Source organism: Jatropha curcas, chromosome 10 (genome assembly GCF_041381405.1).
Source record: "Jatropha curcas cultivar XTBG-Jc1 chromosome 10, XTBG_Jcur_1.0, whole genome shotgun sequence".
Taxonomy (NCBI): domain Eukaryota; kingdom Viridiplantae; phylum Streptophyta; class Magnoliopsida; order Malpighiales; family Euphorbiaceae; genus Jatropha; species Jatropha curcas.
Genome location: NC_143160.1, coordinates 20,053,618 through 20,066,449, shown reverse-complemented (window position 1 = coordinate 20,066,449; position 12,832 = coordinate 20,053,618). Strand labels below are relative to the sequence as shown.

The following is a 12,832-nucleotide window of genomic DNA, read 5'->3' as shown; positions in this document are numbered from 1 at the left end:
CCAATTTTGTTATGAAAATCAAATTGAAAGAATGTTAAATGAGCTTAAACGTTGATGATGAGAAGCTAGCACCAGAAGCTGCTTAAGCTAGCACCTTGATTTAGCATTTAATGGATTAATATTAAATCACCTAAGACATTTGATTAAGGTTCAATTGTGTATATATACATCCTCAATCTGGTAGTTCTCGGTGTTCTAGCTTGTTTGGTGATTTCTATTATTCGAGTAATTTAAAAATCGGGAATGACGAGAAACACTATAGTTAGAGGGTATAATATTAATTAAATGAAAATTAAAGTATTTATGAATCAATTTGAAAGATTAAAGAGAATTGAAAATGAGTAAAAGAAAAATGATTTCTTGATAAAGCACAATTTTACTCAGAAATCCCGAAAATCGATAATTTTGGTTTGATGTTGCATAAAAGGGGCTGAGATTATTAAATACACTTGGTTTAGACCTAATCGAGACTAAACTAATATAATTAAAAAGATTTAGGTGCAATTGTAAGAAAAGAGAATCAAAGGAAGGATTAAGGTGCAAAAAGACAACTAAAGAACATGAAGGAAATTACCATGAAAGGGTTTTGATTGCCACCTATTTAAGATGACTCATCAAGCACCTCTTGCTGATTTTTACTATCCATGGTTGAAGCTCCATGAAAATTGAGAGAAAATTATTAAGGACAAGCTTAAAGTGCATGATTTCTAAGGAATTTTCAAGTGATTCTTAAGGAGAGTTAGCTATTTTCTCTTCCCCTTTCTTTTCCATAGTTTAATTTTTTATTTCCATAAACTTTGGTATGAGGTGATTGCTTATTGTTGCTGACTTGGTAAAGATGAAGTGATTAAAAGTGTTTTTAAGATGATTTAAGATGATTGAGAATGATTGAGTATGAATTTGATGTCAAGTTTGCATGATTGACCAAATTAGTTAATTTTAACCTTTTGATTTATATTCTATGGATTAGATATTCTAGTATATGAAAGACGATTTTGTTAATTAAGTGTTATAAGAGTTGTTATGCATAAGTTAATGGTGGATGCAAATTAAGAATGCTTAAGAATGTAAAGAATTGCTTAAGTCTATTACAATTGAGCATCTTGAATCAGTCACCAAGATTGACATAGTTAAATGGCTAAACAAATTCCAAAAATTATGAAATTTCACAAGGAAGTATGTTAGGATGTTGGGAAGGTTTTGCTACAAGGGAAAGTGCAATGGAGAAAGGGAAATAAAGTTATAGTTAGATTTATGCAGGCTGCTCACTGGAAAACTTGATTAAGATTCAGGTACAATAATTAAGCTATTTGGCTATGCAAATAAGCTCCAAAATTCATGAAATTTTATATGGAAGTAGCTTGGGATGTAAGAAAGATGCTGTTAAAATTTTAGGACAAATGAATTTAAGAAACTAAAGTTATAGCCAAAGGAAGGCAGACTACTCATGTGATTAAAATGTTGTATTTTAATCATTAGTAATGAATTGAGATTAAGTATTAAAATGTTGATATGTTATTAAGTCTCATTATTTTAGTTATTATTTGTATGATTCTAGGATGAGATTAAGAATTAAAAATAAAGTAGTTCATGCCTTAAATAAGGACAAATGGTACTTGGTCAAGCATAGAGAAATTAAAGGAAAAACATGAATACTACATTCTAATTCTTAAATTTGCATCCTTATGACAGTATGTGTATGTCTAATGTGTAGTATGAAGTTAATATGAATATTAATTTTATGCTACAGCTTTTAAGAGGAGAGGATTGAAAAGAGAAGTTAATAGGTAAATGAGAGGAGCTAAAGGAGCCTTCTAGCTCAGGTTAGTGCACTGTATCTATAACTTATATTGTTTAAGTGATAAGCAAAATAGTTTTAAAGAAATGTTTTATGAAATGTTACAAAGGTACAAGCAATAAAGTTAAGCTTTTATGTTATGAGTTTAATAAGAGAAAAGTTGATTTGTTTATCAAATGTTTCATCAAATGGAATTGAATTCGAGTATAATTATTGTAATTATGAATTGATTGTAAAGAAAACAAATATTAAAGTTAAAGTTAAATGTGTTTTATGCAAAATAATAAAGATTTAATATTAAATTTTTTACAATGGTTTTAAACGAATTTTAAAGTACTCGTTTGAATGGAAAATGGAGGATGTTGACCATTGACTCTTGTAATATGAGGGGTGGTCTTGAAAGAATGAAAATAGAAGTGTTTGAGCTAATTGATATGTTGCTCATTATGGTTTATAATTAATTTATAATTAATTTATAAATGTATGACATGGTTATCACTTCATTTGTTGAAGTTGATATTATGACATGGTTATTGCCCTGCCGATATCACTTCATTTGTTGAAATTGATATTGTGATTGATATGAATGTGGTAATGAAAGATATGGCAAGTAATATTATTCCCTCCTAGATGAGGTTGAGATTGTCCCTCTTCTGTTGATATTTATATCATAGATTGAGGTTGAGATAGCTTTGTCTTGATGAGCTCATAAGGCATTAATGGCCCTTCAGATTGAGTCTATATAAGCTGTGGAGACAAAACTACTGATTAATGATTTATTGATATGTTATAATATCTCCATTGAATTGATTTGTTTTCAGTGAGCAAATAAATATGATTTAACTGATAAACTTATTTATCGTCTCTATCTAACTGATATATTTTCAGTAAGCAAATGATAAGCATTGACTTGAAAAAGCTAATATTGAGATTGTTTTTCACATTTAAACATTTTAAATACCTAATAGTGAAGTATCATTTATATTATGTAATTTATATAGTGCACCACTAAGCCTTATGCTTAGCGACAGTTGTTTTTTATACTATTATAGGAAAAAGGATAGGAGAAGCAGGAGAGAGAGAGAGTCCTATAGAGTGCTGAGCTCTTTCTGCAGCTTTGAAAGGTGAGCTACTATGACATTGCCTTATGAATAATCTTATTGGATTTTGTATGATGTATAATAGAGACTGATCACTAATATCTACTTTGAGCATACTAATGCAAATGAAGCTATATAAATTTACTGTAATAATGTGCATTATAAAGCACTTGAAACATTTTAATTATTTTAAAACTAACTTGTCTTAATGTTGATTTTAAAGGAACAATCTCATATGTGATCTTCCTTTAATGGGCTTATGGGTAATGGTTTCATCAATGTATTTTAATATGTAAGAATGTAATTGAGACACCCCGAATTTTTATTTTCGAAAACTTTCGAATTTTTAATAAATCAAAAATCTCGATTTTCAACTAATGGGCTATATATATACCAAACAATCTCAATTCGAGCCCAAAATTTTACGAGTCAGGCCCAAGCCCAAATAAAATATCGAAAAGAAATTTTGAATCGTAAACGGTTAAAATTTTTGAGAATAATACGAAACCCCGTAATTTAATCTATTATGAATATATATAAAATCATTATCCTAAAATCAAATATTGTTACTATAAATAATTTTATAATTATTGAGTAAATGGAGAAAATATTACGAAACCGAATTAAACGGTTAAAATAAATTGAATCAGGCCCGAAAATCAGTTTAATTTGTCGAGAACCACCCAAATAATCCGAGAACCGAGGGAAAAACTTGAAAATCAAGCGAAATGAGACCAAACCACTAAATCGGACCAAACCGGTTTGAATCGAACCGGAATTTTCTAGAGTTTGCTAGAAACCGCCTTACTTTTTTTTTTCCTTTCTTTTCTTTCTCCTCTCCTTCTTCAGGCGCGCGACAGCCTCCCTCCACCCTCTCCCTCCGTTTCCGGCCACCGCTCGACGAGAGCGAGATGGCGATCGTCTCCGCTAGAGCTCCTGGTCCGTTTTCCGACCTCCTTCCACACTGGCAGAGTCTCCAGTGACGCGAAGCGGGACTGTCTCCATCGACAGTTCTCCTTCTTCGATCTCCGACGAGATCGAGCAATTCCGGCGACGTCAACACGAAAGGCAGGCGTCGATCGAGTCACCTCCACCTTGTGAGTGTTTCTCCTCCATTAATTCCGGCTACAAAGCTTGAAATGGCGAAATCACCATTAATGGCGGCACCAAGCTACTGTCGGACTAATTCAGCCAAATGGAGGGCCAACCTCGCACAACCGACATCAAAAACGGACTCCTCGATGAAATTTGAGTAGGGTGGCGTGAAGAAGGGTCAATTCTGGGTGGCCCCAACTTTTCCGGCCACCGTGGACGGCGGCGGCGGCGGCAGTCCGGCGAGGCACCAGGGACAGAATGTTCCTCTCTTCGCAAGGATCGTGGAATCGTCGCTTGAATTTCAATTGGTATGCTCTAAGACCAATTTCCTATTTTGGTATAAATTCTAAACTTAGTGATCATTAGTCAATTAAATTGAAAATTTGAATGAATTGATTCATATATCATATACGAGCTAGGTTGAGAATGACCTATTTTGATGAACAACAACTAATTTGAATAATTGAGAACATTTAGATAAACTAGTTATAAGAATTGATATATATATATATATATTAGTATATATATAAGGGCGAGTCGAGCTACTTATAATTAATTATAATTATATATATAATTAATTGGATAAAAATTAATTGAATTATAATTAATTGAAGCATTTGTTCTTATTGGCTAGTATAAAATTTAACCAAGGTATAAAAAAAAAAAAAATGTGACGTATTAGCTTTAAGCAAGAACGAAGAAATGAAAGTAATTGAAATTAACTTACTGATATAAGTTTTATTTGATTATATATGTATTAAAGCTTTCATTTGTTTGGTAATTAGCTATACTAGCTAGTTATAATTATATGATGTAAATAATGATTGTCATTATCATTGAAACATAATTGTTGTGAACTAATGGTTGAGCGTTGATATCGTGGTTTTGGGAGGAGGATGGGGTCTTAAATTGATTGATTGCCCGATGGATGAGCTGTGTGTACTGATTGATAAATATATAATAATACTGTGTTATCTAAACAGGTGGATAGTCCAAATTATAGGGGAGGTGCTGCCGAAATTTCGTTAGAACTTGAACTAGTTTTAATTAATAACATAATTAAAAAGTTTATTTAGATTAATTCTATAACCTAATGCATAATAAACAGAGTGCTCTAATTATTTATTTATTTTCCTTATTATTCATTTAATTATTTAAGTATTTAATTATTTTCATTGTTACTGTTTATTCCTATCATTGATTTTATTGTTGTTGTTTATTGTTAATGGTAATTATTTAGCTATTTAATTGCATTTGAGAATGAATGTCCAATTGTGCATTGCATTACGATGTCCAACTGATCAATATGTCTGCATTTGATTGCAATGTTTGATTAATTGTGTTGTGAAAATGCTGTGCTTTGTTTGTGTGGAATTGGGATGAAGTGAACCATGGGTTTGTGAGGACGGTCTGTGATATGGATCCTGAATACGATATGATACTTGACCGTCGGCCGGGAAAATGGGAGATCGGCGCCCCCTTGTGCACCTGATGATATAGATTATATGGGGATTTACAGGATGGCTACTTGTTGTTGCGCACCTGATAATCTAGATTTGATTGTAGCCCGCAGGGTGGCCTCCTGTTGTGAGCACTTGATGATCTAGATTGGATGGAGACCACCGGGTTGCCTCCTGTTGATATGGAAAAGAAACGAGAGAGTAGAAAAACAATGAGAGGACTGGTCAGTGAGGATTAGACCAGTTGGCCGTATGGGGGATCGGCTCCCTGGTGCACATGTACGAGAGGGCGAGCCATGTGTGAGGACGGCTCGTTGGGGTTTCAGGTGGTGCCACTGACTAATTACCACTTGCTTGATTACTTGAAGGTGACATTACGTGTGAGTGCTGGTATGTGCCATTTGTGTGACTGGCTGCGTGAGCATATAACTAGTCGAATGACTAGATTGAAATGTTTACATATTTGTGTGACTGCGTGTGTTGTGCAATAATTATTACTCCTTAGAAAACTCACATGTCTTATTTGAATTTTCAGGAAGTAAGTTTTTCTTTAATCCGATTTAGGCTATGTGTCTTCGGCGCAGGGCAATAGAGAAATTTTTATAGTGCCATAATTATTTTACTATGTAATTATGTGTATAAAAAAGCCATGTATACCAAACAGTTAGTGACTCCGCAGTTGTAAAAATTTACATATATTTAGTTGTGTATTAACATAGACAAATTAATCCTGTAAGTCCATATTAGAATGTGATGTATTGTAAATTGGGCCCGAACTTTAGAATGCTATAGGAGATAAACTTGGGCCGAGAAATAATAAAATATTGAGGTTTATTGTTCATAATCATATGGGCTGAATGTTGAAATTTATATCGAGATATTGGATTCTAGTGTTTCAGGTTGACTACGGGCCTCGGGGGCCTTAAGCTTACCTGGGCCCTAGTGCCGGTCCGGCCCAGGGAATCGGGTCGTGACAAAGTTGGTATCAGAGCTTAGGTTAGGGTTTTAGGACACAACTGCGGAGTATAGGAAATTTCTTTATGTTGGGATCGGCCATAACCAACATAGGGAAAGAAACCTTGTGATTTTCCTCCCTAGGGATGGTGGACGCACTAGACCCTATGAGGTGGGAAAATCCACACTTATTGCGTAGATCTATGATTACGGAGGAAGTAATTAGAGGTTCGAAGTGAAAGTAGACAATAAGATAATCCATCGCAATACCTATAAGGGCTAGAGTTGGTATCGACCCTTAGGCTAGGGAATAGAGTAATACCTGATGGTAGTGGATTGGCCTGATCACCCAGTACACTACTTTTCATGTGAGCTCTATTCCTGTCAGTGAATAGGATAGTGTAGAGAGTAAATAGGTTTTTCATTTGTACGGCGCATTGATGAACTTTGGGTGATTAGGAATCGGTATTTTAGTATTCAGCACGGCTACTGAATTTCTTTAGAATTTATTCAAAGGATAATCTTTTTATAATTTTATTTACTTGATATTCGATATTTAAATTTAAAACCCATTTTAATTTTGAATTCAAAATTGTGTTATGATAAATAACTTAAAATTGATTATTTATATATAGAAAAAAATAATAATAAAATAATAATAATAAAAAAAAATAAATAAAAAAATAAAAAAAAATTCTAAAGAAGATTTGGAAAAGAAGAATAAGACAAGTGGTGATGATGATATTAAGTAAGTAGACAGTTAGTAGCTAAGTAAGAACATAACATTGGAAAGGTTTGAGGAGACAATTCTAGTTTAGAAGCTAGATTGCAACCAAAGTTAGAGTGTAGGACTGTTTAATGTAATAAATGGGAGAAGTAACATTAGAAAAGGACTGGAATGATTTAAGGGTATAGAAATGATTCATATAACAAGTTGTAAGTGAGGAATAGATATAAGTGAGTAATAGATAGATGTTAATTTTAAGTTAATAGTTCCACATATGGTACCTAATACTTAGTTAAATGAGACTAATTAAAATGTTAGCATTATGGTTTGAAATTGTAGTCTAGGAGGATATGGGCAAAAGAGTAAAAGTAGTTCATAGTATATGTAAATCAGACTCTAAGGAGTTGATGAGATCGATTTGATGTGATATTGGGATGGTAAGGTAGTATTTGGTCGGAATATAAGAAAAATTTATTGAAGACCAATTTCCTTATATTCGGTATAAATTATAAACTTAATAATTACTAGTTAATTAAATTGAATTTGAATGAATAATCAATCAAATATAATTTTAGTAAGAATTAGTCGGTATAATATTGATGTAAGCTAATTTAGGAATTTAGGATAAATAATAATGTTAGGTTGAAATGCTGATGGTAAATGACTTATGATTTACAATGATAAGTAGTATAAAGGGGAACAAGTAGACAAAATAAGTAATAAGAGTACTCTAACATCTTCATAGTGGACTGATAAGCAACATAGTTGGAATGTAAATTAGTAAAAGGTGTTATTACGAAAATCAATCTTATTGATAAGTTTTTAGAGTAACTTGAGAGATTGAGTTAAAGCGAAATTGATAGTTAAATTAAAAGCATTAAAATTATAAAAATAAAAATAAAAATAAAAATCTTTGTAGAGGCATGATAACTAGTAGTACAGTGAGGTCATTAGATCAGGAGCTATCTAATAATTGCACCTATCTATAATAAGAATATTATAGGGAAAACAAGACATATATAGGTAGAACCAAGAGAGTGAGCCCAAGTCGCCTTGTGATATTAATAGACAATGAAAGTTACAAGACGATTTTTTTAAAATTATGGATTAAAGTAATGGTTTCTGAACTTTTGATTAAAGAAAGGTTTTGGTAATAATATATGTAAATTAAACGAATTAAATCTTATTATTATAAGTAAATTAAATTTCAGCCGTTTTGTAATTGTAAACTATATGTTCGGTTTTCATAAAGGAATGCTTAGTGAAAATTTAAATTTTCAAAAGAAATTATATAATTTTAAGAAACATAGATGACATATATTATGCATCTTCTTGATAAATTCGGTTTTATTGTAAAAGTTTTATTTAAAGAAAGATTTTCTAAAGATTTCAGTAGCTGTCTGAAAACAGTAATTGGAGATTTTGGTAATGAACTCAAGTTCTTGTAAGCTTTAGCTAGGAGATACTAAATAGGATGATTGGCGATAGAATTACAATTAGAATACCTGACTCTTTTTCTTTCCTCGGTTCATATTATCCACTCTTGAGCTATCTCCTTAGTGATGGAAGTAATATCTTATGACTTTGAATTCCCTATGTATTCATTCTTACTCTCTCCTGCTAAATTTCAATTCGAGGACGAATTGTCTTAAAGGGGGGGAGATTGAGACACCCCGAATTTTTATTTTCGAAAACTTTCGAATTTTTAATAAATCAAAAATCTCGATTTTCAACTAATGGGCTATATATATACCAAACAATCTCAATTCGAGCCCAAAATTTTACGAGTCAGGCCCAAGCCCAAATAAAATATCGAAAAGAAATTTTGAATCGTAAACGGTTAAAATTTTTGAGAATAATACGAAACCCCGTAATTTAATCTATTATGAATATATATAAAATCATTATCCTAAAATCAAATATTGTTACTATAAATAATTTTATAATTATTGAGTAAATGGAGAAAATATTACGAAACCGAATTAAACGGTTAAAATAAATTGAATCAGGCCCGAAAATCAGTTTAATTTGTCGAGAACCACCCAAATAATCCGAGAACCGAGGGAAAAACTTGAAAATCAAGCGAAATGAGACCAAACCACTAAATCGGACCAAACCGGTTTGAATCGAACCGGAATGGCCTAGAGTTTGCTAGAAACCGCCTTACTTTTTTTTTCCTTTCTTTTCTTTCTCCTCTCCTTCTTCAGGCGCGCGACAGCCTCCCTCCACCCTCTCCCTCCGTTTCCGGCCACCGCTCGACGAGAGCGAGATGGCGATCGTCTCCGCTAGAGCTCCTGGTCCGTTTTCCGACCTCCTTCCACACTGGCAGAGTCTCCAGTGACGCGAAGCGGGACTGTCTCCATCGACAGTTCTCCTTCTTCGATCTCCGACGAGATCGAGCAATTCCGGCGACGTCAACACGAAAGGCAGGCGTCGATCGAGTCACCTCCACCTTGTGAGTGTTTCTCCTCCATTAATTCCGGCTACAAAGCTTGAAATGGCGAAATCACCATTAATGGCGGCACCAAGCTACTGTCGGACTAATTCAGCCAAATGGAGGGCCAACCTCGCACAACCGACATCAAAAACGGACTCCTCGATGAAATTTGAGTAGGGTGGCGTGAAGAAGGGTCAATTCTGGGTGGCCCCAACTTTTCCGGCCACCGTGGACGGCGGCGGCGGCGGCGGTCCGGCGAGGCACCAGGGACAGAATGTTCCTCTCTTCGCAAGGATCGTGGAATCGTCGCTTGAATTTCAATTGGTATGCTCTAAGACCAATTTCCTATTTTGGTATAAATTCTAAACTTAGTGATCATTAGTCAATTAAATTGAAAATTTGAATGAATTGATTCATATATCATATACGAGCTAGGTTGAGAATGACCTATTTTGATGAACAACAACTAATTTGAATAATTGAGAACATTTAGATAAACTAGTTATAAGAATTGATATATATATATATTAGTATATATATAAGGGCGAGTCGAGCTACTTATAATTAATTATAATTATATATATAATTAATTGGATAAAAATTAATTGAATTATAATTAATTGAAGCATTTGTTCTTATTGGCTAGTATAAAATTTAACCAAGGTATAAAAAAAAAAAATGTGACGTATTAGCTTTAAGCAAGAACGAAGAAATGAAAGTAATTGAAATTAACTTACTGATATAAGTTTTATTTGATTATATATGTATTAAAGCTTTCATTTGTTTGGTAATTAGCTATACTAGCTAGTTATAATTATATGATGTAAATAATGATTGTCATTATCATTGAAACATAATTGTTGTGAACTAATGGTTGAGCGTTGATATCGTGGTTTTGGGAGGAGGATGGGGTCTTAAATTGATTGATTGCCCGATGGATGGGCTGTGTGTACTGATTGATAAATATATAATAATACTGTGTTATCTAAACAGGTGGATAGTCCAAATTATAGGGGAGGTGCTGCCGAAATTTCGTTAGAACTTGAACTAGTTTTAATTAATAACATAATTAAAAAGTTTATTTAGATTAATTCTATAACCTAATGCATAATAAACAGAGTGCTCTAATTATTTATTTATTTTCCTTATTATTCATTTAATTATTTAAGTATTTAATTATTTTCATTGTTACTGTTTATTCTTATCATTGATTTTATTGTTGTTGTTTATTGTTAATGGTAATTATTTAGCTATTTAATTGCATTTGAGAATGAATGTCCAATTGTGCATTGCATTACGATGTCCAACTGATCAATATGTCTGCATTTGATTGCAATGTTTGATTAATTGTGTTGTGAAAATGCTGTGCTTTGTTTGTGTGGAATTGGGATGAAGTGGACCACCATGGGTTTGTGAGGACGGTCTGTGATATGGATCCTGAATACGATATGATACTTGACCGTCGGCCGGGAAAATGGGAGATCGGCGCCCCCTTGTGCACCTGATGATATAGATTATATGGGGATTTACAGGATGGCTACTTGTTGTTGCGCACCTGATAATCTAGATTTGATTGTAGCCCGCAGGGTGGCCTCCTGTTGTGAGCACTTGATGATCTAGATTGGATGGAGACCACCGGGTTGCCTCCTGTTGATATGGAAAAGAAACGAGAGAGTAGAAAAACAATGAGAGGACTGGTCAGTGAGGATTAGACCAGTTGGCCGTATGGGGGATCGGCTCCCTGGTGCACATGTACGAGAGGGCGAGCCATGTGTGAGGACGGCTCGTTGGGGTTTCAGGTGGTGCCACTGACTAATTACCACTTGCTTGATTACTTGAAGGTGACATTACGTGTGAGTGCTGGTATGTGCCATTTGTGTGACTGGCTGCGTGAGCATATAACTAGTCGAATGACTATATTGAAATGTTTACATATTTGTGTGACTGCGTGTGTTGTGCAATAATTATTACTCCTTAGAAAACTCACATGTCTTATTTGAATTTTCAGGAAGTAAGTTTTTCTTTAATCCGATTTAGGCCATGTGTCTTCGGCGCAGGGCAATAGAGAAATTTTTATAGTGCCATAATTATTTTACTATGTAATTATGTGTATAAAAAAGCCATGTATACCAAACAGTTAGTGACTCCGCAGTTGTAAAAATTTACATATATTTAGTTGTGTATTAACATAAACAAATTAATCCTGTAAGTCCATATTAGAATGTGATGTATTGTAAATTGGGCCCGAACTTTAGAATGCTATAGGAGATAAACTTGGGCCGAGAAATAATAAAATATTGAGGTTTATTGTTCATAATCATATGGGCTGAATGTTGAAATTTATACCGAGATATTGGATTCTAGTGTTTCAGGTTGACTACGGGCCTCGGGGGCCTTAAGCTTACCTGGACCCTAGTGCCGGTCCGGCCCATGGAATCGGGTCGTGACAGTAATGTATAAAGGACTTTTAGATAAAATGCTTTGATTGGTGGAATGTTTATATCTTTTGTATAAAGGCAATTTATTAAGTTCGACATTTTATCAAGTATGGGTTTTATGATATCAAAAATGTTTTAAATAGTTTTGAAAGTATTACAACTTATGCATCTTATATATGGGAAGTTAAGTCCTTGTAGTATGTTTATTGAGTTCTTATGTAGATTAAGAACTTGATAAACATATTACGGGTAACATACCATGCTTTGCAATGGGGAAGGTGTGAAAAATCTCCCCCCTCCTGAGCAGCGAAACCAAGTGCTTCAACTACAACAAATGCTACGCCAATGAAATTAATCAGTCATTTCTTTGAATCGACGGTGTCAGTTTTTATAATATTTTATAAGGTCATCTCAAATGATTTCATATAGGAACTGAAGCATTTGAGGATAGTTCAAGTTATGTTCAATTGTACCAGTTTTGGCTCTGATAATTGTATTTTTTTTTTTTTCACAATTCGAATCATCCACATATGGTAGTGTTTGTATTCTTCCTATTTCATGTAGAAGTCTAGTGGATGCTTGATAGAGAGTTTAATATCTATACAGATTATTAAATTCAAGTTTCAAAAAAGTGGGTTGATTTTTGTTTAAATTTTGAAATCTTAGTCGTATTGTCAATTTTTTAAGGTATAACAATTTGACAGCCAAATTTTATTATTATAATGAAGGCTTAATATTAATTATTTGTAATCACCCAAACTTTCAAACCTGCACGTTAGAGCCAAAATGGAGTGTTTCACATTTCAATCTTAGGAAAAAAAAT

General features: G+C 33.4%; 1 long non-coding RNA gene across 1 annotated transcript; it reads left to right on the top strand.

Moving 5' to 3' along the window:
- The first annotated feature begins 3,752 nt into the window (after positions 1–3,752).
- LOC149493233 (uncharacterized) lies at positions 3,753–6,297 on the top strand. The gene is made up of 2 exons (XR_016322868.1): positions 3,753–4,301; positions 6,018–6,297. It is a non-coding gene; the product is annotated as an uncharacterized LOC149493233 (long non-coding RNA).
- The last annotated feature ends 6,535 nt before the right edge of the window (positions 6,298–12,832 follow it).